At 43.9% G+C, this 20,510-nt stretch overlaps 57 non-coding genes and 1 pseudogene across 57 annotated transcripts in view; all 58 read right to left on the reverse strand.

Moving 5' to 3' along the window:
• Window positions 1–36: 36 nt before the first annotated feature.
• Window positions 37–155, reverse strand: LOC141354447 (5S ribosomal RNA). Its single transcript, XR_012360880.1, has one exon. It is a non-coding gene; the product is annotated as a 5S ribosomal RNA (ribosomal RNA).
• Window positions 156–284: 129 nt separating this feature from the next.
• On the reverse strand, window positions 285–403 carry LOC141354454 (5S ribosomal RNA). The gene has a single exon (XR_012360886.1). It is a non-coding gene; the product is annotated as a 5S ribosomal RNA (ribosomal RNA).
• Window positions 404–544: 141 nt separating this feature from the next.
• Window positions 545–663, reverse strand: LOC141354463 (5S ribosomal RNA). Its single transcript, XR_012360895.1, has one exon. It is a non-coding gene; the product is annotated as a 5S ribosomal RNA (ribosomal RNA).
• A 141-nt stretch (window positions 664–804) lies between these two features.
• LOC141357235 (5S ribosomal RNA) lies at window positions 805–923 on the reverse strand. Its single transcript, XR_012363719.1, has one exon. It is a non-coding gene; the product is annotated as a 5S ribosomal RNA (ribosomal RNA).
• Window positions 924–1,064: 141 nt separating this feature from the next.
• LOC141354471 (5S ribosomal RNA) lies at window positions 1,065–1,183 on the reverse strand. Its single transcript, XR_012360903.1, has one exon. It is a non-coding gene; the product is annotated as a 5S ribosomal RNA (ribosomal RNA).
• Window positions 1,184–1,324: 141 nt separating this feature from the next.
• On the reverse strand, window positions 1,325–1,443 carry LOC141354475 (5S ribosomal RNA). The gene has a single exon (XR_012360907.1). It is a non-coding gene; the product is annotated as a 5S ribosomal RNA (ribosomal RNA).
• Window positions 1,444–1,584: 141 nt separating this feature from the next.
• On the reverse strand, window positions 1,585–1,703 carry LOC141354477 (5S ribosomal RNA). Its single transcript, XR_012360908.1, has one exon. It is a non-coding gene; the product is annotated as a 5S ribosomal RNA (ribosomal RNA).
• A 141-nt stretch (window positions 1,704–1,844) lies between these two features.
• Window positions 1,845–1,963, reverse strand: LOC141354478 (5S ribosomal RNA). Its single transcript, XR_012360909.1, has one exon. It is a non-coding gene; the product is annotated as a 5S ribosomal RNA (ribosomal RNA).
• A 129-nt stretch (window positions 1,964–2,092) lies between these two features.
• On the reverse strand, window positions 2,093–2,211 carry LOC141354479 (5S ribosomal RNA). Its single transcript, XR_012360910.1, has one exon. It is a non-coding gene; the product is annotated as a 5S ribosomal RNA (ribosomal RNA).
• Window positions 2,212–2,352: 141 nt separating this feature from the next.
• On the reverse strand, window positions 2,353–2,471 carry LOC141354480 (5S ribosomal RNA). Its single transcript, XR_012360911.1, has one exon. It is a non-coding gene; the product is annotated as a 5S ribosomal RNA (ribosomal RNA).
• Window positions 2,472–2,612: 141 nt separating this feature from the next.
• Window positions 2,613–2,731, reverse strand: LOC141354481 (5S ribosomal RNA). The gene has a single exon (XR_012360912.1). It is a non-coding gene; the product is annotated as a 5S ribosomal RNA (ribosomal RNA).
• Window positions 2,732–2,872: 141 nt separating this feature from the next.
• Window positions 2,873–2,991, reverse strand: LOC141354483 (5S ribosomal RNA). Its single transcript, XR_012360914.1, has one exon. It is a non-coding gene; the product is annotated as a 5S ribosomal RNA (ribosomal RNA).
• A 141-nt stretch (window positions 2,992–3,132) lies between these two features.
• On the reverse strand, window positions 3,133–3,251 carry LOC141354484 (5S ribosomal RNA). The gene has a single exon (XR_012360915.1). It is a non-coding gene; the product is annotated as a 5S ribosomal RNA (ribosomal RNA).
• A 141-nt stretch (window positions 3,252–3,392) lies between these two features.
• On the reverse strand, window positions 3,393–3,511 carry LOC141354485 (5S ribosomal RNA). The gene has a single exon (XR_012360916.1). It is a non-coding gene; the product is annotated as a 5S ribosomal RNA (ribosomal RNA).
• Window positions 3,512–3,652: 141 nt separating this feature from the next.
• LOC141354486 (5S ribosomal RNA) lies at window positions 3,653–3,771 on the reverse strand. The gene has a single exon (XR_012360917.1). It is a non-coding gene; the product is annotated as a 5S ribosomal RNA (ribosomal RNA).
• Window positions 3,772–3,912: 141 nt separating this feature from the next.
• Window positions 3,913–4,031, reverse strand: LOC141354488 (5S ribosomal RNA). The gene has a single exon (XR_012360918.1). It is a non-coding gene; the product is annotated as a 5S ribosomal RNA (ribosomal RNA).
• Window positions 4,032–4,172: 141 nt separating this feature from the next.
• Window positions 4,173–4,291, reverse strand: LOC141354489 (5S ribosomal RNA). The gene has a single exon (XR_012360919.1). It is a non-coding gene; the product is annotated as a 5S ribosomal RNA (ribosomal RNA).
• Window positions 4,292–4,432: 141 nt separating this feature from the next.
• LOC141354490 (5S ribosomal RNA) lies at window positions 4,433–4,551 on the reverse strand. The gene has a single exon (XR_012360920.1). It is a non-coding gene; the product is annotated as a 5S ribosomal RNA (ribosomal RNA).
• A 141-nt stretch (window positions 4,552–4,692) lies between these two features.
• Window positions 4,693–4,811, reverse strand: LOC141354491 (5S ribosomal RNA). Its single transcript, XR_012360921.1, has one exon. It is a non-coding gene; the product is annotated as a 5S ribosomal RNA (ribosomal RNA).
• A 141-nt stretch (window positions 4,812–4,952) lies between these two features.
• LOC141354492 (5S ribosomal RNA) lies at window positions 4,953–5,071 on the reverse strand. The gene has a single exon (XR_012360922.1). It is a non-coding gene; the product is annotated as a 5S ribosomal RNA (ribosomal RNA).
• A 141-nt stretch (window positions 5,072–5,212) lies between these two features.
• Window positions 5,213–5,331, reverse strand: LOC141354493 (5S ribosomal RNA). Its single transcript, XR_012360923.1, has one exon. It is a non-coding gene; the product is annotated as a 5S ribosomal RNA (ribosomal RNA).
• Window positions 5,332–5,472: 141 nt separating this feature from the next.
• Window positions 5,473–5,591, reverse strand: LOC141354495 (5S ribosomal RNA). The gene has a single exon (XR_012360925.1). It is a non-coding gene; the product is annotated as a 5S ribosomal RNA (ribosomal RNA).
• A 141-nt stretch (window positions 5,592–5,732) lies between these two features.
• On the reverse strand, window positions 5,733–5,851 carry LOC141354496 (5S ribosomal RNA). The gene has a single exon (XR_012360926.1). It is a non-coding gene; the product is annotated as a 5S ribosomal RNA (ribosomal RNA).
• Window positions 5,852–5,992: 141 nt separating this feature from the next.
• Window positions 5,993–6,111, reverse strand: LOC141354497 (5S ribosomal RNA). The gene has a single exon (XR_012360927.1). It is a non-coding gene; the product is annotated as a 5S ribosomal RNA (ribosomal RNA).
• A 141-nt stretch (window positions 6,112–6,252) lies between these two features.
• On the reverse strand, window positions 6,253–6,371 carry LOC141354498 (5S ribosomal RNA). The gene has a single exon (XR_012360928.1). It is a non-coding gene; the product is annotated as a 5S ribosomal RNA (ribosomal RNA).
• Window positions 6,372–6,512: 141 nt separating this feature from the next.
• LOC141354499 (5S ribosomal RNA) lies at window positions 6,513–6,631 on the reverse strand. The gene has a single exon (XR_012360929.1). It is a non-coding gene; the product is annotated as a 5S ribosomal RNA (ribosomal RNA).
• A 129-nt stretch (window positions 6,632–6,760) lies between these two features.
• LOC141354500 (5S ribosomal RNA) lies at window positions 6,761–6,879 on the reverse strand. Its single transcript, XR_012360930.1, has one exon. It is a non-coding gene; the product is annotated as a 5S ribosomal RNA (ribosomal RNA).
• A 141-nt stretch (window positions 6,880–7,020) lies between these two features.
• LOC141354501 (5S ribosomal RNA) lies at window positions 7,021–7,139 on the reverse strand. Its single transcript, XR_012360931.1, has one exon. It is a non-coding gene; the product is annotated as a 5S ribosomal RNA (ribosomal RNA).
• Window positions 7,140–7,280: 141 nt separating this feature from the next.
• On the reverse strand, window positions 7,281–7,399 carry LOC141354502 (5S ribosomal RNA). Its single transcript, XR_012360932.1, has one exon. It is a non-coding gene; the product is annotated as a 5S ribosomal RNA (ribosomal RNA).
• Window positions 7,400–7,540: 141 nt separating this feature from the next.
• Window positions 7,541–7,659, reverse strand: LOC141354503 (5S ribosomal RNA). The gene has a single exon (XR_012360933.1). It is a non-coding gene; the product is annotated as a 5S ribosomal RNA (ribosomal RNA).
• Window positions 7,660–7,800: 141 nt separating this feature from the next.
• Window positions 7,801–7,919, reverse strand: LOC141354504 (5S ribosomal RNA). The gene has a single exon (XR_012360934.1). It is a non-coding gene; the product is annotated as a 5S ribosomal RNA (ribosomal RNA).
• A 141-nt stretch (window positions 7,920–8,060) lies between these two features.
• Window positions 8,061–8,179, reverse strand: LOC141357236 (5S ribosomal RNA). Its single transcript, XR_012363720.1, has one exon. It is a non-coding gene; the product is annotated as a 5S ribosomal RNA (ribosomal RNA).
• A 153-nt stretch (window positions 8,180–8,332) lies between these two features.
• Window positions 8,333–8,451, reverse strand: LOC141358281 (5S ribosomal RNA). The gene has a single exon (XR_012364770.1). It is a non-coding gene; the product is annotated as a 5S ribosomal RNA (ribosomal RNA).
• Window positions 8,452–8,592: 141 nt separating this feature from the next.
• On the reverse strand, window positions 8,593–8,711 carry LOC141354506 (5S ribosomal RNA). Its single transcript, XR_012360936.1, has one exon. It is a non-coding gene; the product is annotated as a 5S ribosomal RNA (ribosomal RNA).
• A 5,824-nt stretch (window positions 8,712–14,535) lies between these two features.
• Window positions 14,536–14,654, reverse strand: LOC141354507 (5S ribosomal RNA). The gene has a single exon (XR_012360937.1). It is a non-coding gene; the product is annotated as a 5S ribosomal RNA (ribosomal RNA).
• A 141-nt stretch (window positions 14,655–14,795) lies between these two features.
• LOC141354508 (5S ribosomal RNA) lies at window positions 14,796–14,914 on the reverse strand. The gene has a single exon (XR_012360938.1). It is a non-coding gene; the product is annotated as a 5S ribosomal RNA (ribosomal RNA).
• A 141-nt stretch (window positions 14,915–15,055) lies between these two features.
• LOC141358258 (5S ribosomal RNA) lies at window positions 15,056–15,174 on the reverse strand. Its single transcript, XR_012364747.1, has one exon. It is a non-coding gene; the product is annotated as a 5S ribosomal RNA (ribosomal RNA).
• Window positions 15,175–15,315: 141 nt separating this feature from the next.
• Window positions 15,316–15,434, reverse strand: LOC141356927 (5S ribosomal RNA). Its single transcript, XR_012363399.1, has one exon. It is a non-coding gene; the product is annotated as a 5S ribosomal RNA (ribosomal RNA).
• A 141-nt stretch (window positions 15,435–15,575) lies between these two features.
• On the reverse strand, window positions 15,576–15,694 carry LOC141354509 (5S ribosomal RNA). The gene has a single exon (XR_012360939.1). It is a non-coding gene; the product is annotated as a 5S ribosomal RNA (ribosomal RNA).
• A 141-nt stretch (window positions 15,695–15,835) lies between these two features.
• On the reverse strand, window positions 15,836–15,954 carry LOC141356913 (5S ribosomal RNA). Its single transcript, XR_012363385.1, has one exon. It is a non-coding gene; the product is annotated as a 5S ribosomal RNA (ribosomal RNA).
• A 141-nt stretch (window positions 15,955–16,095) lies between these two features.
• Window positions 16,096–16,214, reverse strand: LOC141353704 (5S ribosomal RNA; annotated as a pseudogene).
• Window positions 16,215–16,355: 141 nt separating this feature from the next.
• LOC141354510 (5S ribosomal RNA) lies at window positions 16,356–16,474 on the reverse strand. The gene has a single exon (XR_012360940.1). It is a non-coding gene; the product is annotated as a 5S ribosomal RNA (ribosomal RNA).
• A 141-nt stretch (window positions 16,475–16,615) lies between these two features.
• Window positions 16,616–16,734, reverse strand: LOC141356990 (5S ribosomal RNA). Its single transcript, XR_012363462.1, has one exon. It is a non-coding gene; the product is annotated as a 5S ribosomal RNA (ribosomal RNA).
• Window positions 16,735–16,863: 129 nt separating this feature from the next.
• On the reverse strand, window positions 16,864–16,982 carry LOC141354511 (5S ribosomal RNA). Its single transcript, XR_012360941.1, has one exon. It is a non-coding gene; the product is annotated as a 5S ribosomal RNA (ribosomal RNA).
• Window positions 16,983–17,115: 133 nt separating this feature from the next.
• Window positions 17,116–17,234, reverse strand: LOC141354512 (5S ribosomal RNA). Its single transcript, XR_012360942.1, has one exon. It is a non-coding gene; the product is annotated as a 5S ribosomal RNA (ribosomal RNA).
• A 141-nt stretch (window positions 17,235–17,375) lies between these two features.
• On the reverse strand, window positions 17,376–17,494 carry LOC141358260 (5S ribosomal RNA). Its single transcript, XR_012364749.1, has one exon. It is a non-coding gene; the product is annotated as a 5S ribosomal RNA (ribosomal RNA).
• Window positions 17,495–17,635: 141 nt separating this feature from the next.
• On the reverse strand, window positions 17,636–17,754 carry LOC141356928 (5S ribosomal RNA). Its single transcript, XR_012363400.1, has one exon. It is a non-coding gene; the product is annotated as a 5S ribosomal RNA (ribosomal RNA).
• Window positions 17,755–17,895: 141 nt separating this feature from the next.
• LOC141354513 (5S ribosomal RNA) lies at window positions 17,896–18,014 on the reverse strand. Its single transcript, XR_012360943.1, has one exon. It is a non-coding gene; the product is annotated as a 5S ribosomal RNA (ribosomal RNA).
• A 141-nt stretch (window positions 18,015–18,155) lies between these two features.
• LOC141356914 (5S ribosomal RNA) lies at window positions 18,156–18,274 on the reverse strand. Its single transcript, XR_012363386.1, has one exon. It is a non-coding gene; the product is annotated as a 5S ribosomal RNA (ribosomal RNA).
• A 141-nt stretch (window positions 18,275–18,415) lies between these two features.
• Window positions 18,416–18,534, reverse strand: LOC141354514 (5S ribosomal RNA). The gene has a single exon (XR_012360944.1). It is a non-coding gene; the product is annotated as a 5S ribosomal RNA (ribosomal RNA).
• A 141-nt stretch (window positions 18,535–18,675) lies between these two features.
• LOC141354515 (5S ribosomal RNA) lies at window positions 18,676–18,794 on the reverse strand. The gene has a single exon (XR_012360945.1). It is a non-coding gene; the product is annotated as a 5S ribosomal RNA (ribosomal RNA).
• A 141-nt stretch (window positions 18,795–18,935) lies between these two features.
• On the reverse strand, window positions 18,936–19,054 carry LOC141356991 (5S ribosomal RNA). The gene has a single exon (XR_012363463.1). It is a non-coding gene; the product is annotated as a 5S ribosomal RNA (ribosomal RNA).
• Window positions 19,055–19,183: 129 nt separating this feature from the next.
• Window positions 19,184–19,302, reverse strand: LOC141358282 (5S ribosomal RNA). Its single transcript, XR_012364771.1, has one exon. It is a non-coding gene; the product is annotated as a 5S ribosomal RNA (ribosomal RNA).
• Window positions 19,303–19,443: 141 nt separating this feature from the next.
• LOC141357237 (5S ribosomal RNA) lies at window positions 19,444–19,562 on the reverse strand. The gene has a single exon (XR_012363721.1). It is a non-coding gene; the product is annotated as a 5S ribosomal RNA (ribosomal RNA).
• A 153-nt stretch (window positions 19,563–19,715) lies between these two features.
• LOC141354517 (5S ribosomal RNA) lies at window positions 19,716–19,834 on the reverse strand. Its single transcript, XR_012360946.1, has one exon. It is a non-coding gene; the product is annotated as a 5S ribosomal RNA (ribosomal RNA).
• A 141-nt stretch (window positions 19,835–19,975) lies between these two features.
• On the reverse strand, window positions 19,976–20,094 carry LOC141358261 (5S ribosomal RNA). Its single transcript, XR_012364750.1, has one exon. It is a non-coding gene; the product is annotated as a 5S ribosomal RNA (ribosomal RNA).
• A 141-nt stretch (window positions 20,095–20,235) lies between these two features.
• On the reverse strand, window positions 20,236–20,354 carry LOC141356929 (5S ribosomal RNA). Its single transcript, XR_012363401.1, has one exon. It is a non-coding gene; the product is annotated as a 5S ribosomal RNA (ribosomal RNA).
• Window positions 20,355–20,495: 141 nt separating this feature from the next.
• The window catches only part of LOC141358466 (5S ribosomal RNA), a 119-nt gene continuing 104 nt past the window's right edge, over window positions 20,496–20,510 (reverse strand). The window contains exon 1 of the ribosomal RNA XR_012364961.1: window positions 20,496–20,510. This exon is cut by the window's right edge and continues 104 nt beyond it. This is a non-coding gene — a ribosomal RNA (5S ribosomal RNA).

The following is a 20,510-nucleotide window of genomic DNA, read 5'->3' on the forward strand; positions in this document are numbered from 1 at the left end:
TAAATAATTAAATAATTAATTAAATAAAGAATTAAATGCTTACAGCACCTGGTATTCCCAGGCGGTCTCCCATCCAAGTACTAACCAGGCCCGACCCTGCTTGGCTTCCGAGATCAGACGAGAGCGGGCGTGCTCAGGGTGGTGTGGCCGTAAGCGAGCGCTGACTCGATTCGAGAGCCACTTCAAGACTAATGTGGCAACGCCATGCCATCGGCGAACGCTTACAGAAAGGATGCATTTCTGGAAAAAAATTATATGAATAAATAATTAAATAATTAATTAAATGCTTACAGCACCTGGTATTCCCAGGCGGTCTCCCATCCAAGTACTAACCAGGCCCGACCCTGCTTGGCTTCCGAGATCAGACGAGAGCGGGCGTGCTCAGGGTGGTGTGGCCGTAAGCGAGCGCTGACTCGATTCGAGAGCCACTTCAAGACTAATGTGGCAACGCCATGCCATCGGCGAACGCTTACAGAAAGGATGCATTTCTGGAAAAAAATTATATGAATAAATAATTAAATAATTAATTAAATAAAAAATTAAATGCTTACAGCACCTGGTATTCCCAGGCGGTCTCCCATCCAAGTACTAACCAGGCCCGACCCTGCTTGGCTTCCGAGATCAGACGAGAGCGGGCGTGCTCAGGGTGGTGTGGCCGTAAGCGAGCGCTGACTCGATTCGAGAGCCACTTCAAGACTAATGTGGCAACGCCATGCCATCGGCGAACGCTTACAGAAAGGATGCATTTCTGGAAAAAAATTATATGAATAAATAATTAAATAATTAATTAAATAAAGAATTAAATGCTTACAGCACCTGGTATTCCCAGGCGGTCTCCCATCCAAGTACTAACCAGGCCCGACCCTGCTTGGCTTCCGAGATCAGACGAGAGCGGGCGTGCTCAGGGTGGTGTGGCCGTAAACGAGCGCTGACTCGATTCGAGAGCCACTTCAAGACTAATGTGGCAACGCCATGCCATCGGCGAACGCTTACAGAAAGGATGCATTTCTGGAAAAAAATTATATGAATAAATAATTAAATAATTAATTAAATAAAGAATTAAATGCTTACAGCACCTGGTATTCCCAGGCGGTCTCCCATCCAAGTACTAACCAGGCCCGACCCTGCTTGGCTTCCGAGATCAGACGAGAGCGGGCGTGCTCAGGGTGGTGTGGCCGTAAGCGAGCGCTGACTCGATTCGAGAGCCACTTCAAGACTAATGTGGCAACGCCATGCCATCGGCGAACGCTTACAGAAAGGATGCATTTCTGGAAAAAAATTATATGAATAAATAATTAAATAATTAATTAAATAAAGAATTAAATGCTTACAGCACCTGGTATTCCCAGGCGGTCTCCCATCCAAGTACTAACCAGGCCCGACCCTGCTTGGCTTCCGAGATCAGACGAGAGCGGGCGTGCTCAGGGTGGTGTGGCCGTAAGCGAGCGCTGACTCGATTCGAGAGCCACTTCAAGACTAATGTGGCAACGCCATGCCATCGGCGAACGCTTACAGAAAGGATGCATTTCTGGAAAAAAATTATATGAATAAATAATTAAATAATTAATTAAATAAAGAATTAAATGCTTACAGCACCTGGTATTCCCAGGCGGTCTCCCATCCAAGTACTAACCAGGCCCGACCCTGCTTGGCTTCCGAGATCAGACGAGAGCGGGCGTGCTCAGGGTGGTGTGGCCGTAAGCGAGCGCTGACTCGATTCGAGAGCCACTTCAAGACTAATGTGGCAACGCCATGCCATCGGCGAACGCTTACAGAAAGGATGCATTTCTGGAAAAAAATTATATGAATAAATAATTAAATAATTAATTAAATAAAGAATTAAATGCTTACAGCACCTGGTATTCCCAGGCGGTCTCCCATCCAAGTACTAACCAGGCCCGACCCTGCTTGGCTTCCGAGATCAGACGAGAGCGGGCGTGCTCAGGGTGGTGTGGCCGTAAGCGAGCGCTGACTCGATTCGAGAGCCACTTCAAGACTAATGTGGCAACGCCATGCCATCGGCGAACGCTTACAGAAAGGATGCATTTCTGGAAAAAAATTATATGAATAAATAATTAAATAATTAATTAAATGCTTACAGCACCTGGTATTCCCAGGCGGTCTCCCATCCAAGTACTAACCAGGCCCGACCCTGCTTGGCTTCCGAGATCAGACGAGAGCGGGCGTGCTCAGGGTGGTGTGGCCGTAAGCGAGCGCTGACTCGATTCGAGAGCCACTTCAAGACTAATGTGGCAACGCCATGCCATCGGCGAACGCTTACAGAAAGGATGCATTTCTGGAAAAAAATTATATGAATAAATAATTAAATAATTAATTAAATAAAGAATTAAATGCTTACAGCACCTGGTATTCCCAGGCGGTCTCCCATCCAAGTACTAACCAGGCCCGACCCTGCTTGGCTTCCGAGATCAGACGAGAGCGGGCGTGCTCAGGGTGGTGTGGCCGTAAGCGAGCGCTGACTCGATTCGAGAGCCACTTCAAGACTAATGTGGCAACGCCATGCCATCGGCGAACGCTTACAGAAAGGATGCATTTCTGGAAAAAAATTATATGAATAAATAATTAAATAATTAATTAAATAAAGAATTAAATGCTTACAGCACCTGGTATTCCCAGGCGGTCTCCCATCCAAGTACTAACCAGGCCCGACCCTGCTTGGCTTCCGAGATCAGACGAGAGCGGGCGTGCTCAGGGTGGTGTGGCCGTAAGCGAGCGCTGACTCGATTCGAGAGCCACTTCAAGACTAATGTGGCAACGCCATGCCATCGGCGAACGCTTACAGAAAGGATGCATTTCTGGAAAAAAATTATATGAATAAATAATTAAATAATTAATTAAATAAAGAATTAAATGCTTACAGCACCTGGTATTCCCAGGCGGTCTCCCATCCAAGTACTAACCAGGCCCGACCCTGCTTGGCTTCCGAGATCAGACGAGAGCGGGCGTGCTCAGGGTGGTGTGGCCGTAAGCGAGCGCTGACTCGATTCGAGAGCCACTTCAAGACTAATGTGGCAACGCCATGCCATCGGCGAACGCTTACAGAAAGGATGCATTTCTGGAAAAAAATTATATGAATAAATAATTAAATAATTAATTAAATAAAAAATTAAATGCTTACAGCACCTGGTATTCCCAGGCGGTCTCCCATCCAAGTACTAACCAGGCCCGACCCTGCTTGGCTTCCGAGATCAGACGAGAGCGGGCGTGCTCAGGGTGGTGTGGCCGTAAGCGAGCGCTGACTCGATTCGAGAGCCACTTCAAGACTAATGTGGCAACGCCATGCCATCGGCGAACGCTTACAGAAAGGATGCATTTCTGGAAAAAAATTATATGAATAAATAATTAAATAATTAATTAAATAAAGAATTAAATGCTTACAGCACCTGGTATTCCCAGGCGGTCTCCCATCCAAGTACTAACCAGGCCCGACCCTGCTTGGCTTCCGAGATCAGACGAGAGCGGGCGTGCTCAGGGTGGTGTGGCCGTAAGCGAGCGCTGACTCGATTCGAGAGCCACTTCAAGACTAATGTGGCAACGCCATGCCATCGGCGAACGCTTACAGAAAGGATGCATTTCTGGAAAAAAATTATATGAATAAATAATTAAATAATTAATTAAATAAAGAATTAAATGCTTACAGCACCTGGTATTCCCAGGCGGTCTCCCATCCAAGTACTAACCAGGCCCGACCCTGCTTGGCTTCCGAGATCAGACGAGAGCGGGCGTGCTCAGGGTGGTGTGGCCGTAAGCGAGCGCTGACTCGATTCGAGAGCCACTTCAAGACTAATGTGGCAACGCCATGCCATCGGCGAACGCTTACAGAAAGGATGCATTTCTGGAAAAAAATTATATGAATAAATAATTAAATAATTAATTAAATAAAGAATTAAATGCTTACAGCACCTGGTATTCCCAGGCGGTCTCCCATCCAAGTACTAACCAGGCCCGACCCTGCTTGGCTTCCGAGATCAGACGAGAGCGGGCGTGCTCAGGGTGGTGTGGCCGTAAGCGAGCGCTGACTCGATTCGAGAGCCACTTCAAGACTAATGTGGCAACGCCATGCCATCGGCGAACGCTTACAGAAAGGATGCATTTCTGGAAAAAAATTATATGAATAAATAATTAAATAATTAATTAAATAAAGAATTAAATGCTTACAGCACCTGGTATTCCCAGGCGGTCTCCCATCCAAGTACTAACCAGGCCCGACCCTGCTTGGCTTCCGAGATCAGACGAGAGCGGGCGTGCTCAGGGTGGTGTGGCCGTAAGCGAGCGCTGACTCGATTCGAGAGCCACTTCAAGACTAATGTGGCAACGCCATGCCATCGGCGAACGCTTACAGAAAGGATGCATTTCTGGAAAAAAATTATATGAATAAATAATTAAATAATTAATTAAATAAAGAATTAAATGCTTACAGCACCTGGTATTCCCAGGCGGTCTCCCATCCAAGTACTAACCAGGCCCGACCCTGCTTGGCTTCCGAGATCAGACGAGAGCGGGCGTGCTCAGGGTGGTGTGGCCGTAAGCGAGCGCTGACTCGATTCGAGAGCCACTTCAAGACTAATGTGGCAACGCCATGCCATCGGCGAACGCTTACAGAAAGGATGCATTTCTGGAAAAAAATTATATGAATAAATAATTAAATAATTAATTAAATAAAGAATTAAATGCTTACAGCACCTGGTATTCCCAGGCGGTCTCCCATCCAAGTACTAACCAGGCCCGACCCTGCTTGGCTTCCGAGATCAGACGAGAGCGGGCGTGCTCAGGGTGGTGTGGCCGTAAGCGAGCGCTGACTCGATTCGAGAGCCACTTCAAGACTAATGTGGCAACGCCATGCCATCGGCGAACGCTTACAGAAAGGATGCATTTCTGGAAAAAAATTATATGAATAAATAATTAAATAATTAATTAAATAAAGAATTAAATGCTTACAGCACCTGGTATTCCCAGGCGGTCTCCCATCCAAGTACTAACCAGGCCCGACCCTGCTTGGCTTCCGAGATCAGACGAGAGCGGGCGTGCTCAGGGTGGTGTGGCCGTAAGCGAGCGCTGACTCGATTCGAGAGCCACTTCAAGACTAATGTGGCAACGCCATGCCATCGGCGAACGCTTACAGAAAGGATGCATTTCTGGAAAAAAATTATATGAATAAATAATTAAATAATTAATTAAATAAAGAATTAAATGCTTACAGCACCTGGTATTCCCAGGCGGTCTCCCATCCAAGTACTAACCAGGCCCGACCCTGCTTGGCTTCCGAGATCAGACGAGAGCGGGCGTGCTCAGGGTGGTGTGGCCGTAAGCGAGCGCTGACTCGATTCGAGAGCCACTTCAAGACTAATGTGGCAACGCCATGCCATCGGCGAACGCTTACAGAAAGGATGCATTTCTGGAAAAAAATTATATGAATAAATAATTAAATAATTAATTAAATAAAGAATTAAATGCTTACAGCACCTGGTATTCCCAGGCGGTCTCCCATCCAAGTACTAACCAGGCCCGACCCTGCTTGGCTTCCGAGATCAGACGAGAGCGGGCGTGCTCAGGGTGGTGTGGCCGTAAGCGAGCGCTGACTCGATTCGAGAGCCACTTCAAGACTAATGTGGCAACGCCATGCCATCGGCGAACGCTTACAGAAAGGATGCATTTCTGGAAAAAAATTATATGAATAAATAATTAAATAATTAATTAAATAAAGAATTAAATGCTTACAGCACCTGGTATTCCCAGGCGGTCTCCCATCCAAGTACTAACCAGGCCCGACCCTGCTTGGCTTCCGAGATCAGACGAGAGCGGGCGTGCTCAGGGTGGTGTGGCCGTAAGCGAGCGCTGACTCGATTCGAGAGCCACTTCAAGACTAATGTGGCAACGCCATGCCATCGGCGAACGCTTACAGAAAGGATGCATTTCTGGAAAAAAATTATATGAATAAATAATTAAATAATTAATTAAATAAAGAATTAAATGCTTACAGCACCTGGTATTCCCAGGCGGTCTCCCATCCAAGTACTAACCAGGCCCGACCCTGCTTGGCTTCCGAGATCAGACGAGAGCGGGCGTGCTCAGGGTGGTGTGGCCGTAAGCGAGCGCTGACTCGATTCGAGAGCCACTTCAAGACTAATGTGGCAACGCCATGCCATCGGCGAACGCTTACAGAAAGGATGCATTTCTGGAAAAAAATTATATGAATAAATAATTAAATAATTAATTAAATAAAGAATTAAATGCTTACAGCACCTGGTATTCCCAGGCGGTCTCCCATCCAAGTACTAACCAGGCCCGACCCTGCTTGGCTTCCGAGATCAGACGAGAGCGGGCGTGCTCAGGGTGGTGTGGCCGTAAGCGAGCGCTGACTCGATTCGAGAGCCACTTCAAGACTAATGTGGCAACGCCATGCCATCGGCGAACGCTTACAGAAAGGATGCATTTCTGGAAAAAAATTATATGAATAAATAATTAAATAATTAATTAAATAAAGAATTAAATGCTTACAGCACCTGGTATTCCCAGGCGGTCTCCCATCCAAGTACTAACCAGGCCCGACCCTGCTTGGCTTCCGAGATCAGACGAGAGCGGGCGTGCTCAGGGTGGTGTGGCCGTAAGCGAGCGCTGACTCGATTCGAGAGCCACTTCAAGACTAATGTGGCAACGCCATGCCATCGGCGAACGCTTACAGAAAGGATGCATTTCTGGAAAAAAATTATATGAATAAATAATTAAATAATTAATTAAATGCTTACAGCACCTGGTATTCCCAGGCGGTCTCCCATCCAAGTACTAACCAGGCCCGACCCTGCTTGGCTTCCGAGATCAGACGAGAGCGGGCGTGCTCAGGGTGGTGTGGCCGTAAGCGAGCGCTGACTCGATTCGAGAGCCACTTCAAGACTAATGTGGCAACGCCATGCCATCGGCGAACGCTTACAGAAAGGATGCATTTCTGGAAAAAAATTATATGAATAAATAATTAAATAATTAATTAAATAAAGAATTAAATGCTTACAGCACCTGGTATTCCCAGGCGGTCTCCCATCCAAGTACTAACCAGGCCCGACCCTGCTTGGCTTCCGAGATCAGACGAGAGCGGGCGTGCTCAGGGTGGTGTGGCCGTAAGCGAGCGCTGACTCGATTCGAGAGCCACTTCAAGACTAATGTGGCAACGCCATGCCATCGGCGAACGCTTACAGAAAGGATGCATTTCTGGAAAAAAATTATATGAATAAATAATTAAATAATTAATTAAATAAAGAATTAAATGCTTACAGCACCTGGTATTCCCAGGCGGTCTCCCATCCAAGTACTAACCAGGCCCGACCCTGCTTGGCTTCCGAGATCAGACGAGAGCGGGCGTGCTCAGGGTGGTGTGGCCGTAAGCGAGCGCTGACTCGATTCGAGAGCCACTTCAAGACTAATGTGGCAACGCCATGCCATCGGCGAACGCTTACAGAAAGGATGCATTTCTGGAAAAAAATTATATGAATAAATAATTAAATAATTAATTAAATAAAGAATTAAATGCTTACAGCACCTGGTATTCCCAGGCGGTCTCCCATCCAAGTACTAACCAGGCCCGACCCTGCTTGGCTTCCGAGATCAGACGAGAGCGGGCGTGCTCAGGGTGGTGTGGCCGTAAGCGAGCGCTGACTCGATTCGAGAGCCACTTCAAGACTAATGTGGCAACGCCATGCCATCGGCGAACGCTTACAGAAAGGATGCATTTCTGGAAAAAAATTATATGAATAAATAATTAAATAATTAATTAAATAAAGAATTAAATGCTTACAGCACCTGGTATTCCCAGGCGGTCTCCCATCCAAGTACTAACCAGGCCCGACCCTGCTTGGCTTCCGAGATCAGACGAGAGCGGGCGTGCTCAGGGTGGTGTGGCCGTAAGCGAGTGCTTACTCGATTCGAGAGCCACTTCAAGACTAATGTGGCAACGCCATGCCATCGGCGAACGCTTACAGAAAGGATGCATTTCTGGAAAAAAATTATATGAATAAATAATTAAATAATTAATTAAATAAAGAATTAAATGCTTACAGCACCTGGTATTCCCAGGCGGTCTCCCATCCAAGTACTAACCAGGCCCGACCCTGCTTGGCTTCCGAGATCAGACGAGAGCGGGCGTGCTCAGGGTGGTGTGGCCGTAAACGAGCGCTGACTCGATTCGAGAGCCACTTCAAGACTAATGTGGCAACGCCATGCCATCGGCGAACGCTTACAGAAAGGATGCATTTCTGGAAAAAAATTATATGAATAAATAATTAAATAATTAATTAAATAAAGAATTAAATAAAGAATTAAATGCTTACAGCACCTGGTATTCCCAGGCGGTCTCCCATCCAAGTACTAACCAGGCCCGACCCTGCTTGGCTTCCGAGATCAGACGAGAGCGGGCGTGCTGAGGGTGGTGTGGCCGTAAGCGAGCGCTGACTCGATTCGAGAGCCACTTCAAGACTAATGTGGCAACGCCATGCCATCGGCGAACGCTTACAGAAAGGATGCATTTCTGGAAAAAAATTATATGAATAAATAATTAAATAATTAATTAAATAAAGAATTAAATGCTTACAGCACCTGGTATTCCCAGGCGGTCTCCCATCCAAGTACTAACCAGGCCCGACCCTGCTTGGCTTCCGAGATCAGACGAGAGCGGGCGTGCTCAGGGTGGTGTGGCCGTAAGCGAGCGCTGACTCGATTCGAGAGCCACTTCAAGACTAATGTGGCAACGCCATGCCATCGGCGAACGCTTACAGAAAGGATGCATTTCTGGAAAAAAATTATATGAATAAATAATTAAATAATTAATTAAATAAAGAATTAAATGCTTACAGCACCTGGTATTCCCAGGCGGTCTCCCATCCAAGTACTAACCAGGCCCGACCCTGCTTGGCTTCCGAGATCAGACGAGAGCGGGCGTGCTTTTTTTGTTTTTTTTTTTTTTTTTTCATTTCATAAGTCACATCGCAGAAGCATCTTTTTCACACATTCAGAACACAATTTTAAACCAAGAAACTAAAACAAAAGTTCATCTTCTCCTAGCAAGTTAAAACGCTTTTGATTAAAAACACCTATAACATCTTTGGTAAAGATTTTGTAAAAGTCCCCCATCTTGTTCTCCAAGTTAAAATAATTGTACAACATTTCCACATAGTCTTCTACCATCTGCTTAAAAAGCACCCATAGGTTCAAAGTAAAATTCCTGTGTCTTGCTACATTCCTTCTTTTCCATATTGCTTTTTTCGCTATGATTAACAACAAATTCACAAGTTTCCTGTTTTCTTTGTTCTCTGTCATTCCCAGCATAAAAAATCTCTTCCAGTCAGTTACCTCTTCATTTTCTCTTAATTCTGTGACAATTTCTTTGAGTTCATTAAAAAATGGGTTCAGCTTTTCACAGAATAAAAACAGATGTAACATACCTTCATCCTCTTTTTTACAGACTTTACACTGGGCATTTGTTTGTTTGTTCATTGCACAGAGTTTCATTTCAGTAAAAATTACATTATGTCTGATAAAATAGTCAAAACATTCCAAGTCCACATTTAACCACTTCCATGTTCTATTTTTCCAAATGTCCTTTTCATCAAGTTCATTAAAGTGTCTTAGCCACATCTGGTTAGCAACAGGTGCTTTAAAAACTATTTTCGTAAAAAAATTATAAAACATTTTCACTGTTCCCAAAATAAAATTAACCCTTTTGTCTTTACATTTTAAAAACACCATCATCTTATCTTCCTTTCCCTCCCTTTTATTTATCACTTCTAACCACTGTCTTGGAATTGCTTTCTTAACTTCCTCATATTGGTTTATTAAAGTTGTCACATTAAAATCTTCCTTCTCATCCTCCATTGCATCAATAATGACCTGGATTGGTAAAAATCCTTCTTTAACTTCCCACAAGATGTCTCTGACTTTTACGATCCCCACTTGTAACCACTTCTTATAATAAATGTCTTTCTCATTTATTTTGATTTTATCATTTAAAAACAGAGGCTGATTTAAAATCCTTTCCCTCCCCTCTGGATTAAAATCCACCTCAGTTAAAAAAAGCCTCCATGCATTTAAAACCTCCTTATAAAACTGTGGAATCCCTTCCATCATCCAGGCTTTTAGCTTCATCCATAAAGTGTCTTCTTCAAGCTTAAAACCTCCACATTTGTTTAAATAAAAACCCATCAATTTCTTCCACTCAGCTTTGTTTTTGTCATCCAGATATTTTCTGACCACTTTTACCCTCATACTGTTCATCTTTTGTTCTACATCTTGCAATCCTAGCCCTCCCTCTTCTGTTTTTCCTATAAGCGTATGATATGCTATCCTTGGAGGCTTTTTTTCCCATAAAAATTCTAAAACACTCTTTTTTATTCTTTGGGCAACCCAGTTCGGCAGTGACATCACATGCAAATTATACCACATCTTAGAAAGCATTAGCATGTTGACAATTAAAATTTTCCCCTTTAAACTTAAAAACATATTTCTCCAAAAAATCAATCTTCTCTCCATCCCTCCCAACGTTTGCTCCCACAAGTTGTTGACAGCCTCTTTCTCATTTTTTGCTAAAATAACACCTAATATCTTCATCTCTTGTACCTCCTTGAACTTAACAACCCCTGTTAAAACCTCTGTTGTTCCAAACTTCATATATACTGTTTTATCCTCATTTAGTTTTGCACCTGAGCCCATACAGTAGCATTTCATTTTTTCCATTACTTCTTTTACGCTTTCTATATTCTCAACTACAATTGTCGTGTCATCTGCGTATTGAAATATTCTTGTTAATTCCTCTTTGTCTTCTAATTCTATTCCATTTATATGTTTTCCTCTGTTAATTAGAAGCCCTAGGGGTTCTGCCACCAAAGAGTACAGCTGTGCTGAGAGTGGACACCCTTGTCTAATAGATCTTAAAACTTTAAAGGGTTGAGTTAAAAAACCATTACATTTTACCTTAGTTAAAATGTCAGTATATAAAACTGAAATCCATTTTATGAATTTCTGCCCAAAGCCAAATTGTTTTAGAACTGCAAATAAGAATCTGTGTTCCACTCTATCAAATGCCTTCTCAAAGTCCATGCTTATTATATATGCATTTTTACCCTTTTCTTTTATATACCACGTTATGTCTCTAATGCTGCTTGTAATATCTGCTATATCTCTTCCCATTACTCCGTAAGCTTGATTAGTTTCAATTATATTGGGCAGTACCTGTTTTAGTCTATTTGCTAAAACTTTAGCTAAAACTTTAAGGTCTGTGTTTAGCATTGTGATTGGTCTATAATTTTTCAAGTCTGTTTTATTTCCTTTGTTCTTATATATAATTTTCATTAGACCTAACCCCATTCTTGGGTGCACTTTTCCTTTTTCAAAGATTTCTTCATAAACCTCTTTTAAAATAATACTTATTTTTCCTTTGAAAGCTTTATAAAACTCATTCCCAATGCCGTCTATCCCTGGGCTTTTCTTCGTTCCTAATTGATTGATGGCTTCTATAATTTCTTCCGTTGTAATATCTTTTTCACAATCATTTTTGTCTTCTTTATCAACTTTTCTCGTTATTTGCTGTAATAAGATTTTTCTTTTTGTCTCATCTCCTTCTTCTGATGTAAAAAGTTCCTCATAAAACTGGTTTACCTCTTTTAAAATACCCTCTGTACTTAATATCACTTTTCCTTCTTTGTTTCTGAGTTCTTTAATTATTCCTGCCTTCCCCCTACTTTTCTCAAGGTTAAAAAAGAACTTGTTGCATTTTTCTCCTTCTACTGTGTATTTCGCTTTGCTTCTTAGCATCGCCCCTTTGTACTTTTCTTCTTCTATTTTCTTTAGTTTTTCCTCCACTTCGATTACTCTTTGTATGTTTACCTCATTTTTGTTTAACTCCTCTTTTAATGTTTTTCTTATTTCTTCCTCTTTTATTCTTTTCACCTTTTGCAACAATTTACTATAGCTCACTGCATATTTCCTAATGTCATATTTCATGTTTTCCCACCATTGTCTTTTATCTTCTATATACATAAGGTCTTTTTTTCCTTCATCTAATATATTTTCTATCTCTTTTTTAAAATGCTGTTCCTTTAAAACTTCAGTGTTTAAAATCCATACCCCTGGTCCCTTCATTTCTCTTTTAAAATCCATTCTCATTAACACCATTTTGTGATCACTTAAAGTTGTTTCTTTATAAAACACTCCATCAATAAAACATTCCAAATTCCTGGTGCTTAAAAAGTGGTCTATTCTAGTTTGACACATAAAATTCCCCACCAGCTGTCTTCTTGTATATTCCTTCTTTTTTTCATTTCTCTCCCTCCACACATCAATCATGTTTTTTTTCCCCATCAACGACCTTAACTCCTTTCTACCCCCATCTGATTTAAAGATCGTTCCATTAACCATGTCCATTTTACTAAAAACAGTGTTAAAATCCCCCGCAATCATTACCCTCTCCCATTTTTCAACTACTTCAGCTATAACATTAAAATATCTTTTCTTTTCTATTTCTTCATTTGGAGCATGTACGTTTACTAAAATAAAATCATCTTCTTCTATCTTAATTTCTACTGCCATGCATTTCCCTTTTGTGTCATTATACATTAGTTTTGTCTTGATACCTCTATCTTGTCTTATTAACACCGCCACTCCTCCTCCCATTTTTCCCTCTCCATTATTAAAAAATAATTCTCCTTCCCATCTTCTTTTAAAATCCTCCATTACACTTTCTTTCCAGTTTGTCTCTTGCAATAAAATCACATCTTCATCTCTACACAGTTCCTTAACTTTTTCAAATTTCACACCATTCATTAATCCCCTTGCATTAAAGCTCACAATTTTTAACACCATTAAATAAAAAGAAAAAAAGACAAACTTTTGCATCAACATTTTGTTAGTCAATTGTCCTCCCCTGCCTTTTCACTTCTTCCACAGCCTTGTATGTCTTCAGAATTTTGTTTCCACATTTTATTTTGAGCTTTCTCTAAATTTGGTATTACCTTAATTTTTCTCCTTCTTTTCTTGGTTGTTCCCAACGTGCTGCCTTCGTCAATGTTTTCACTGTCTTTGTCCTTTCCTTCCTCCTCCCCAGTTTGTTCTTTCTCCTTTGACTCCTTCGTTTCAATTTGTTGAGTATCGTTTTCCTCCATCAGATCCTCCATTTCCTCGCTTTCCTGTGTTAATTCAGTCTTTTCAATTTCGTTGTCATTGTCCTCTCCTTGTGTCACTCCAGTGTTCTCATTTTGCTCCTCACTTTCCTGTGTTAATTCAGTCTTTTCAATCTCGTTGTCAGTGTCCTCTCCTTGTGTCGCTCCAGTGTCCTCACGTTGCTCCTCTTCGTTGTCTGTTTCATGCATCTGCCCGCTCTCCTGCTCTTCTTCCTGTTGATGGTCTCTGTACCAGCATTCGCACTTGTCCAGTGCACGCTTGCAGTCCGGACACCTCACTACCTTGCAGTCCCTCGCGAAGTGGCCTGTTTCCTCGCATTTAAAGCATTTAAAATCCGGACAGTCCTTCATCATGTGTTCGGGGCTCATACACAACCTGCAGGTTCTCACCTGCTGGCTATGTATCACTCTGAAGTATTGAGGACCTTCTCCCGTATCAAGTCTAGTGCTGTAGGGCAAGGAGGCCACTTCTTTTGGGAACCGTACCTTCAGGAACCTTGTTCCATCCTCTATGTGGGTGCCGTTGTAGAATCTTCTCCTTATCTGTGAGATGGGAGTTACCCCCCATCCCTCCAGCTTCTGTAATATCTCGCCGTCGTCCAGGTATGCGGGCAGATGCATAAAAGAGACAACAAAATCTTTATTATTCAACTTTTTAATTTCACAAATCTTTCCTTTAATCATTAGTCCTCCATCCAACTTTTCAATATCTTCCTCCTTTTCAAAGGTAATTTCATAATCTTTCATCGTTTTGGGCCTTACCGCTAGTATGCTTGTAACGTCCATCTTGTCAAGCAATGCCTGAATTATGTCCTCTGGTTTTCCTTCATGCACCTCTGCCAGATCAACTACCACCGTTGCTTCTTTAGTGTAGTATCTTTTATACCTCCTTTCAGGGCCATCCTTATCTCGTTGTCTTTTTTCCAGTCCGTTTTCCATTTGCTGATGCGTTCCTCGTTCTAAATCCATGTCTGTTGCTGTTATATTGTCCATTCCTCAAAGAAACAAGCAACAACACACAAGAAAACTAAAACGATCCCTCCCAAACAGCTAAGCTGTTGGGAGGACAAGTAACAAAATAACAAAAAACAAACAAACAAAAAAACCTTTTAGAACTAAACAAACACAAATAGAAAAACTCAAACGTATGGAGAGCCTTTCCCTCTCTACTGCAGCCTCACACTTCCTGTTTGCTCTCTAGCGCTCTCAGGGTGGTGTGGCCGTAAGCGAGCGCTGACTCGATTCGAGAGCCACTTCAAGACTAATGTGGCAACGCCATGCCATCGGCGAACGCTTACAGAAAGGATGCATTTCTGGAAAAAAATTATATGAATAAATAATTAAATAATTAATTAAATGCTTACAGCACCTGGTATTCCCAGGCGGTCTCCCATCCAAGTACTAACCAGGCCCGACCCTGCTTGGCTTCCGAGATCAGACGAGAGCGGGCGTGCTCAGGGTGGTGTGGCCGTAAGCGAGTGCTGACTCGATTCGAGAGCCACTTCAAGACTAATGTGGCAACACCATGCCATCGGCGAACGCTTACAGAAAGGATGCATTTCTGGAAAAAAATTATATGAATAAATAATTAAATAATTAATTAAATAAAGAATTAAATGCTTACAGCACCTGGTATTCCCAGGCGGTCTCCCATCCAAGTACTAACCAGGCCCGACCCTGCTTGGCTTCCGAGATCAGACGAGAGCGGGCGTGCTCAGGGTGGTGTGGCCGTAAGCGAGCGCTGACTCGATTCGAGAGCCACTTCAAGACTAATGTGGCAACGCCATGCCATCGGCGAACGCTTACAGAAAGGATGCATTTCTGGAAAAAAATCATATGAATAAATAATTAAATAATTAAATAAATAAAGAAATAAATCCTTACAGCACCTGGTATTCCCAGGCGGTCTCCCATCCAAGTACTAACCAGGCCCGACCCTGCTTGGCTTCCGAGATCAGACGAGAGCGGGCGTGCTCAGGGTGGTGTGGCCGTAAGCGAGCGCTGACTCGATTCGAGAGCCACTTCAAGACTAATGTGGCAACGCCATGCCATCGGCGAACGCTTACAGAAAGGATGCATTTCTGGAAAAAAATCATATGAATAAATAATTAAATAATTAATTAAATAAAGAATTAAATGCTTACAGCACCTGGTATTCCCAGGCGGTCTCCCATCCAAGTACTAACCAGGCCCGACCCTGCTTGGCTTCCGAGATCAGACGAGAGCGGGCGTGCTCAGGGCGGTGTGGCCGTAAGCGAGCGCTGACTCAATTCGAGAGCCACTTCAAGACTAATGTGGCAACGCCATGCCATCGGCGAACGCTTACAGAAAGGATGCATTTCAGGAAAAAAATCATATGAATAAATAATTAAATAATTAATTAAATAAAGAATTAAATGCTTACAGCACCTGGTATTCCCAGGCGGTCTCCCATCCAAGTACTAACCAGGCCCGACCCTGCTTGGCTTCCGAGATCAGACGAGAGCGGGCGTGCTCAGGGTGGTGTGGCCGTAAGCGAGCGCTGACTCGATTCGAGAGCCACTTCAAGACTAATGTGGCAACGCCATGCCATCGGCGAACGCTTACAGAAAGGATGCATTTCTGGAAAAAAATTATATGAATAAATAATTAAATAATTAATTAAATAAAGAATTAAATGCTTACAGCACCTGGTATTCCCAGGCGGTCTCCCATCCAAGTACTAACCAGGCCCGACCCTGCTTGGCTTCCGAGATCAGACGAGAGCGGGCGTGCCCAGGGTGGTGTGGCCGTAAGCGAGCGCTGAGTCGATTCGAGAGCCACTTCAAGACTAATGTGGCAACGCCATGCCATCGGCGAACGCTTACAGAAAGGATGCATTTCTGGAAAAAAATTATATGAATAAATAATTAAATAATTAATTAAATAAAGAATTAAATGCTTACAGCACCTGGTATTCCCAGGCGGTCTCCCATCCAAGTACTAACCAGGCCCGACCCTGCTTGGCTTCCGAGATCAGACGAGAGCGGGCGTGCTCAGGGTGGTGTGGCCGTAACAGAGCGCTGACTCGATTCGAGAGCCACTTCAAGACTAATGTGGCAACGCCATGCCATCGGCGAACGCTTACAGAAAGGATGCATTTCTGGAAAAAAATTATATGAATAAATAATTAAATAATTAATTAAATAAAGAATTAAATGCTTACAGCACCTGGTATTCCCAGGCGGTCTCCCATCCAAGTACTAACCAGGCCCGACCCTGCTTGGCTTCCGAGATCAGACGAGAGCGGGCGTGCTCAGGGTGGTGTGGCCGTAAGCGAGCGCTGACTCGATTCGAGAGCCACTTCAAGACTAATGTGGCAACGCCATGCCATCGGCGAACGCTTACAGAAAGGATGCATTTCTGGAAAAAAATTATATGAATAAATAATTATATAATTAATTAAATAAAGAATTAAATGCTTACAGCACCTGGTATTCCCAGGCGGTCTCCCATCCAAGTACTAACCAGGCCCGACCCTGCTTGGCTTCCGAGATCAGACGAGAGCGGGCGTGCTCAGGGTGGTGTGGCTGTAAGCGAGCGCTGACTCGATTCGAGAGCCACTTCAAGACTAATGTGGCAACGCCATGCCATCGGCGAACGCTTACAGAAAGGATGCATTTCTGGAAAAAAATTATATGAATAAATAATTAAATAATTAATTAAATGCTTACAGCACCTGGTATTCCCAGGCGGTCTCCCATCCAAGTACTAACCAGGCCCGACCCTGCTTGGCTTCCGAGATCAGACGAGAGCGGGCGTGCTCAGGGTGGTGTGGCCGTAAGCGAGCGCTGACTCGATTCGAGAGCCACTTCAAGACTAATGTGGCAACACCATGCCATCGGCGAACGCTTACAGAAAGGATGCATTTCTGGAAAAAAATTATATGAATAAATAATTAATTAAATAAAGAATTAAATGCTTACAGCACCTGGTATTCCCAGGCGGTCTCCCATCCAAGTACTAACCAGGCCCGACCCTGCTTGGCTTCCGAGATCAGACGAGAGCGGGCGTGCTCAGGGTGGTGTGGCCGTAAGCGAGCGCTGACTCGATTCGAGAGCCACTTCAAGACTAATGTGGCAACGCCATGCCATCGGCGAACGCTTACAGAAAGGATGCATTTCTGGAAAAAAATCATATGAATAAATAATTAAATAATTAATTAAATAAAGAATTAAATCCTTACAGCACCTGGTATTCCCAGGCGGTCTCCCATCCAAGTACTAACCAGGCCCGACCCTGCTTGGCTTCCGAGATCAGACGAGAGCGGGCGTGCTCAGGGTGGTGTGGCCGTAAGCGAGCGCTGACTCGATTCGAGAGCCACTTCAAGACTAATGTGGCAACGCCATGCCATCGGCGAACGCTTACAGAAAGGATGCATTTCTGGAAAAAAATCATATGAATAAATAATTAAATAATTAATTAAATAAAGAATTAAATGCTTACAGCACCTGGTATTCCCAGGCGGTCTCCCATCCAAGTACTAACCAGGCCCGACCCTGCTTGGCTTCCGAGATCAGACGAGAGCGGGCGTGCTCAGGGCGGTGTGGCCGTAAGCGAGCGCTGACTCAATTCGAGAGCCACTTCAAGACTAATGTGGCAACGCCATGCCATCGGCGAACGCTTACAGAAAGGATGCATTTCAGGAAAAAAATCATATGAATAAATAATTAAATAATTAATTAAATAAAGAATTAAATGCTTACAGCACCTGGTATTCCCAGGCGGTCTCCCATCCAAGTACTAACCAGGCCCGACCCTGCTTGGCTTCCGAGATCAGACGAGAGCGGGCGTGCTCAGGGTGGTGTGGCCGTAAGCGAGCGCTGACTCGATTCGAGAGCCACTTCAAGACTAATGTGGCAACGCCATGCCATCGGCGAACGCTTACAGAAAGGATGCATTTCTGGAAAAAAATTATATGAATAAATAATTAAATAATTAATTAAATAAAGAATTAAATGCTTACAGCACCTGGTATTCCCAGGCGGTCTCCCATCCAAGTACTAACCAGGCCCGACCCTGCTTGGCTTCCGAGATCAGACGAGAGCGGGCGTGCCCAGGGTGGTGTGGCCGTAAGCGAGCGCTGAGTCGATTCGAGAGCCACTTCAAGACTAATGTGGCAACGCCATGCCATCGGCGAACGCTTACAGAAAGGATGCATTTCTGGAAAAAAATTATATGAATAAATAATTAAATAATTAATTAAATAAAGAATTAAATGCTTACAGCACCTGGTATTCCCAGGCGGTCTCCCATCCAAGTACTAACCAGGCCCGACCCTGCTTGGCTTCCGAGATCAGACGAGAGCGGGCGTGCTCAGGGTGGTGTGGCCGTAAGCGAGCGCTGCCTCGATTCGAGAGCCACTTCAAGACTAATGTGGCAACGCCATGCCATCGGCGAACGCTTACAGAAAGGATGCATTTCTGGAAAAAAATTATATGAATAAATAATTAAATAATTAATTAAATAAAGAATTAAATGCTTACAGCACCTGGTATTCCCAGGCGGTCTCCCATCCAAGTACTAACCAGGCCCGACCCTGCTTGGCTTCCGAGATCAGACGAGAGCGGGCGTGCTCAGGGTGGTGTGGCCGTAAGCGAGCGCTGACTCGATTCGAGAGCCACTTCAAGACTAATGTGGCAACGCCATGCCATCGGCGAACGCTTACAGAAAGGATGCATTTCTGGAAAAAAATTATATGAATAAATAATTATATAATTAATTAAATAAAGAATTAAATGCTTACAGCACCTGGTATTCCCAGGCGGTCTCCCATCCAAGTACTAACCAGGCCCGACCCTGCTTGGCTTCCGAGATCAGACGAGAGCGGGCGTGCTCAGGGTGGTGTGGCTGTAAGCGAGCGCTGACTCGATTCGAGAGCCACTTCAAGACTAATGTGGCAACGCCATGCCATCGGCGAACGCTTACAGAAAGGATGCATTTCTGGAAAAAAATTATATGAATAAATAATTAAATAATTAATTAAATGCTTACAGCACCTGGTATTCCCAGGCGGTCTCCCATCCAAGTACTAACCAGGCCCGACCCTGCTTGGCTTCCGAGATCAGACGAGAGCGGGCGTGCTGAGGGTGGTGTGGCCGTAAGCGAGCACTGATTCGATTCGAGAGCCACTTCAAGACTAATGTGGCAACGCCATGCCATCGGCGAACGCTTACAGAAAGGATGCATTTCTGGGAAAAAATTATATGAATAAATAATTAAATAATTAATTAAATAAAGAATTAAATGCTTACAGCACCTGGTATTCCCAGGCGGTCTCCCATCCAAGTACTAACCAGGCCCGACCCTGCTTGGCTTCCGAGATCAGACGAGAGCGGGCGTGCTCAGGGTGGTGTGGCCGTAAACGAGCGCTGACTCGATTCGAGAGCCACTTCAAGACTAATGTGGCAACGCCATGCCATCGGCGAACGCTTACAGAAAGGATGCTTTTCTGGAAAAAAATTATATGAATAAATAATTAAATAATTAATTAAATAAAGAATTAAATAAAGAATTAAATGCTTACAGCACCTGGTATTCCCAGGCGGTCTCCCATCCAAGTACTAACCAGGCCCGACCCTGCTTGGCTTCCGAGATCAGACGAGAGCGGGCGTGCTCAGGGTGGTGTGGCCGTAAGCGAGCGCTGAATCGATTCGAGAGCCACTTCAAGACTAATGTGGCAACGCCATGCCATCGGCGAACGCTTACAGAAAGGATGCATTTCTGGAAAAAAATCATATGAATAAATAATTAAATAATTAATTAAATAAAGAATTAAATCCTTACAGCACCTGGTATTCCCAGGCGGTCTCCCATCCAAGTACTAACCAGGCCCGACCCTGCTTGGCTTCCGAGATCAGACGAGAGCGGGCGTGCTCAGGGTGGTGTGGCCGTAAGCGAGCGCTGACTTGATTCGAGAGCCACTTCAAGACTAATGTGGCAACGCCATGCCATCGGCGAACGCTTACAGAAAGGATGCATTTCTGGAAAAAAATCATATGAATAAATAATTAAATAATTAATTAAATAAAGAATTAAATGCTTACAGCACCTGGTATTCCCAGGCGGTCTCCCATCCAAGTACTAACCAGGCCCGACCCTGCTTGGCTTCCGAGATCAGACGAGAGCGGGCGTGCTCAGGGCGGTGTGGCCGTAAGCGAGCGCTGACTCGATTCGAGAGCCACTTCAAGACTAATGTGGCAACGCCATGCCATCGGCGAACGCTTACAGAAAGGATGCATTTTTGGAAAAAAATTATATGAATAAATAATTAAATAATTAATTAAATAAAGAATTAAATGCTTACAGCACCTG

The sequence above is a fragment of the Misgurnus anguillicaudatus genome, chromosome 21, assembly GCF_027580225.2.
Source record: "Misgurnus anguillicaudatus chromosome 21, ASM2758022v2, whole genome shotgun sequence".
NCBI lineage: Eukaryota > Metazoa > Chordata > Actinopteri > Cypriniformes > Cobitidae > Misgurnus > Misgurnus anguillicaudatus.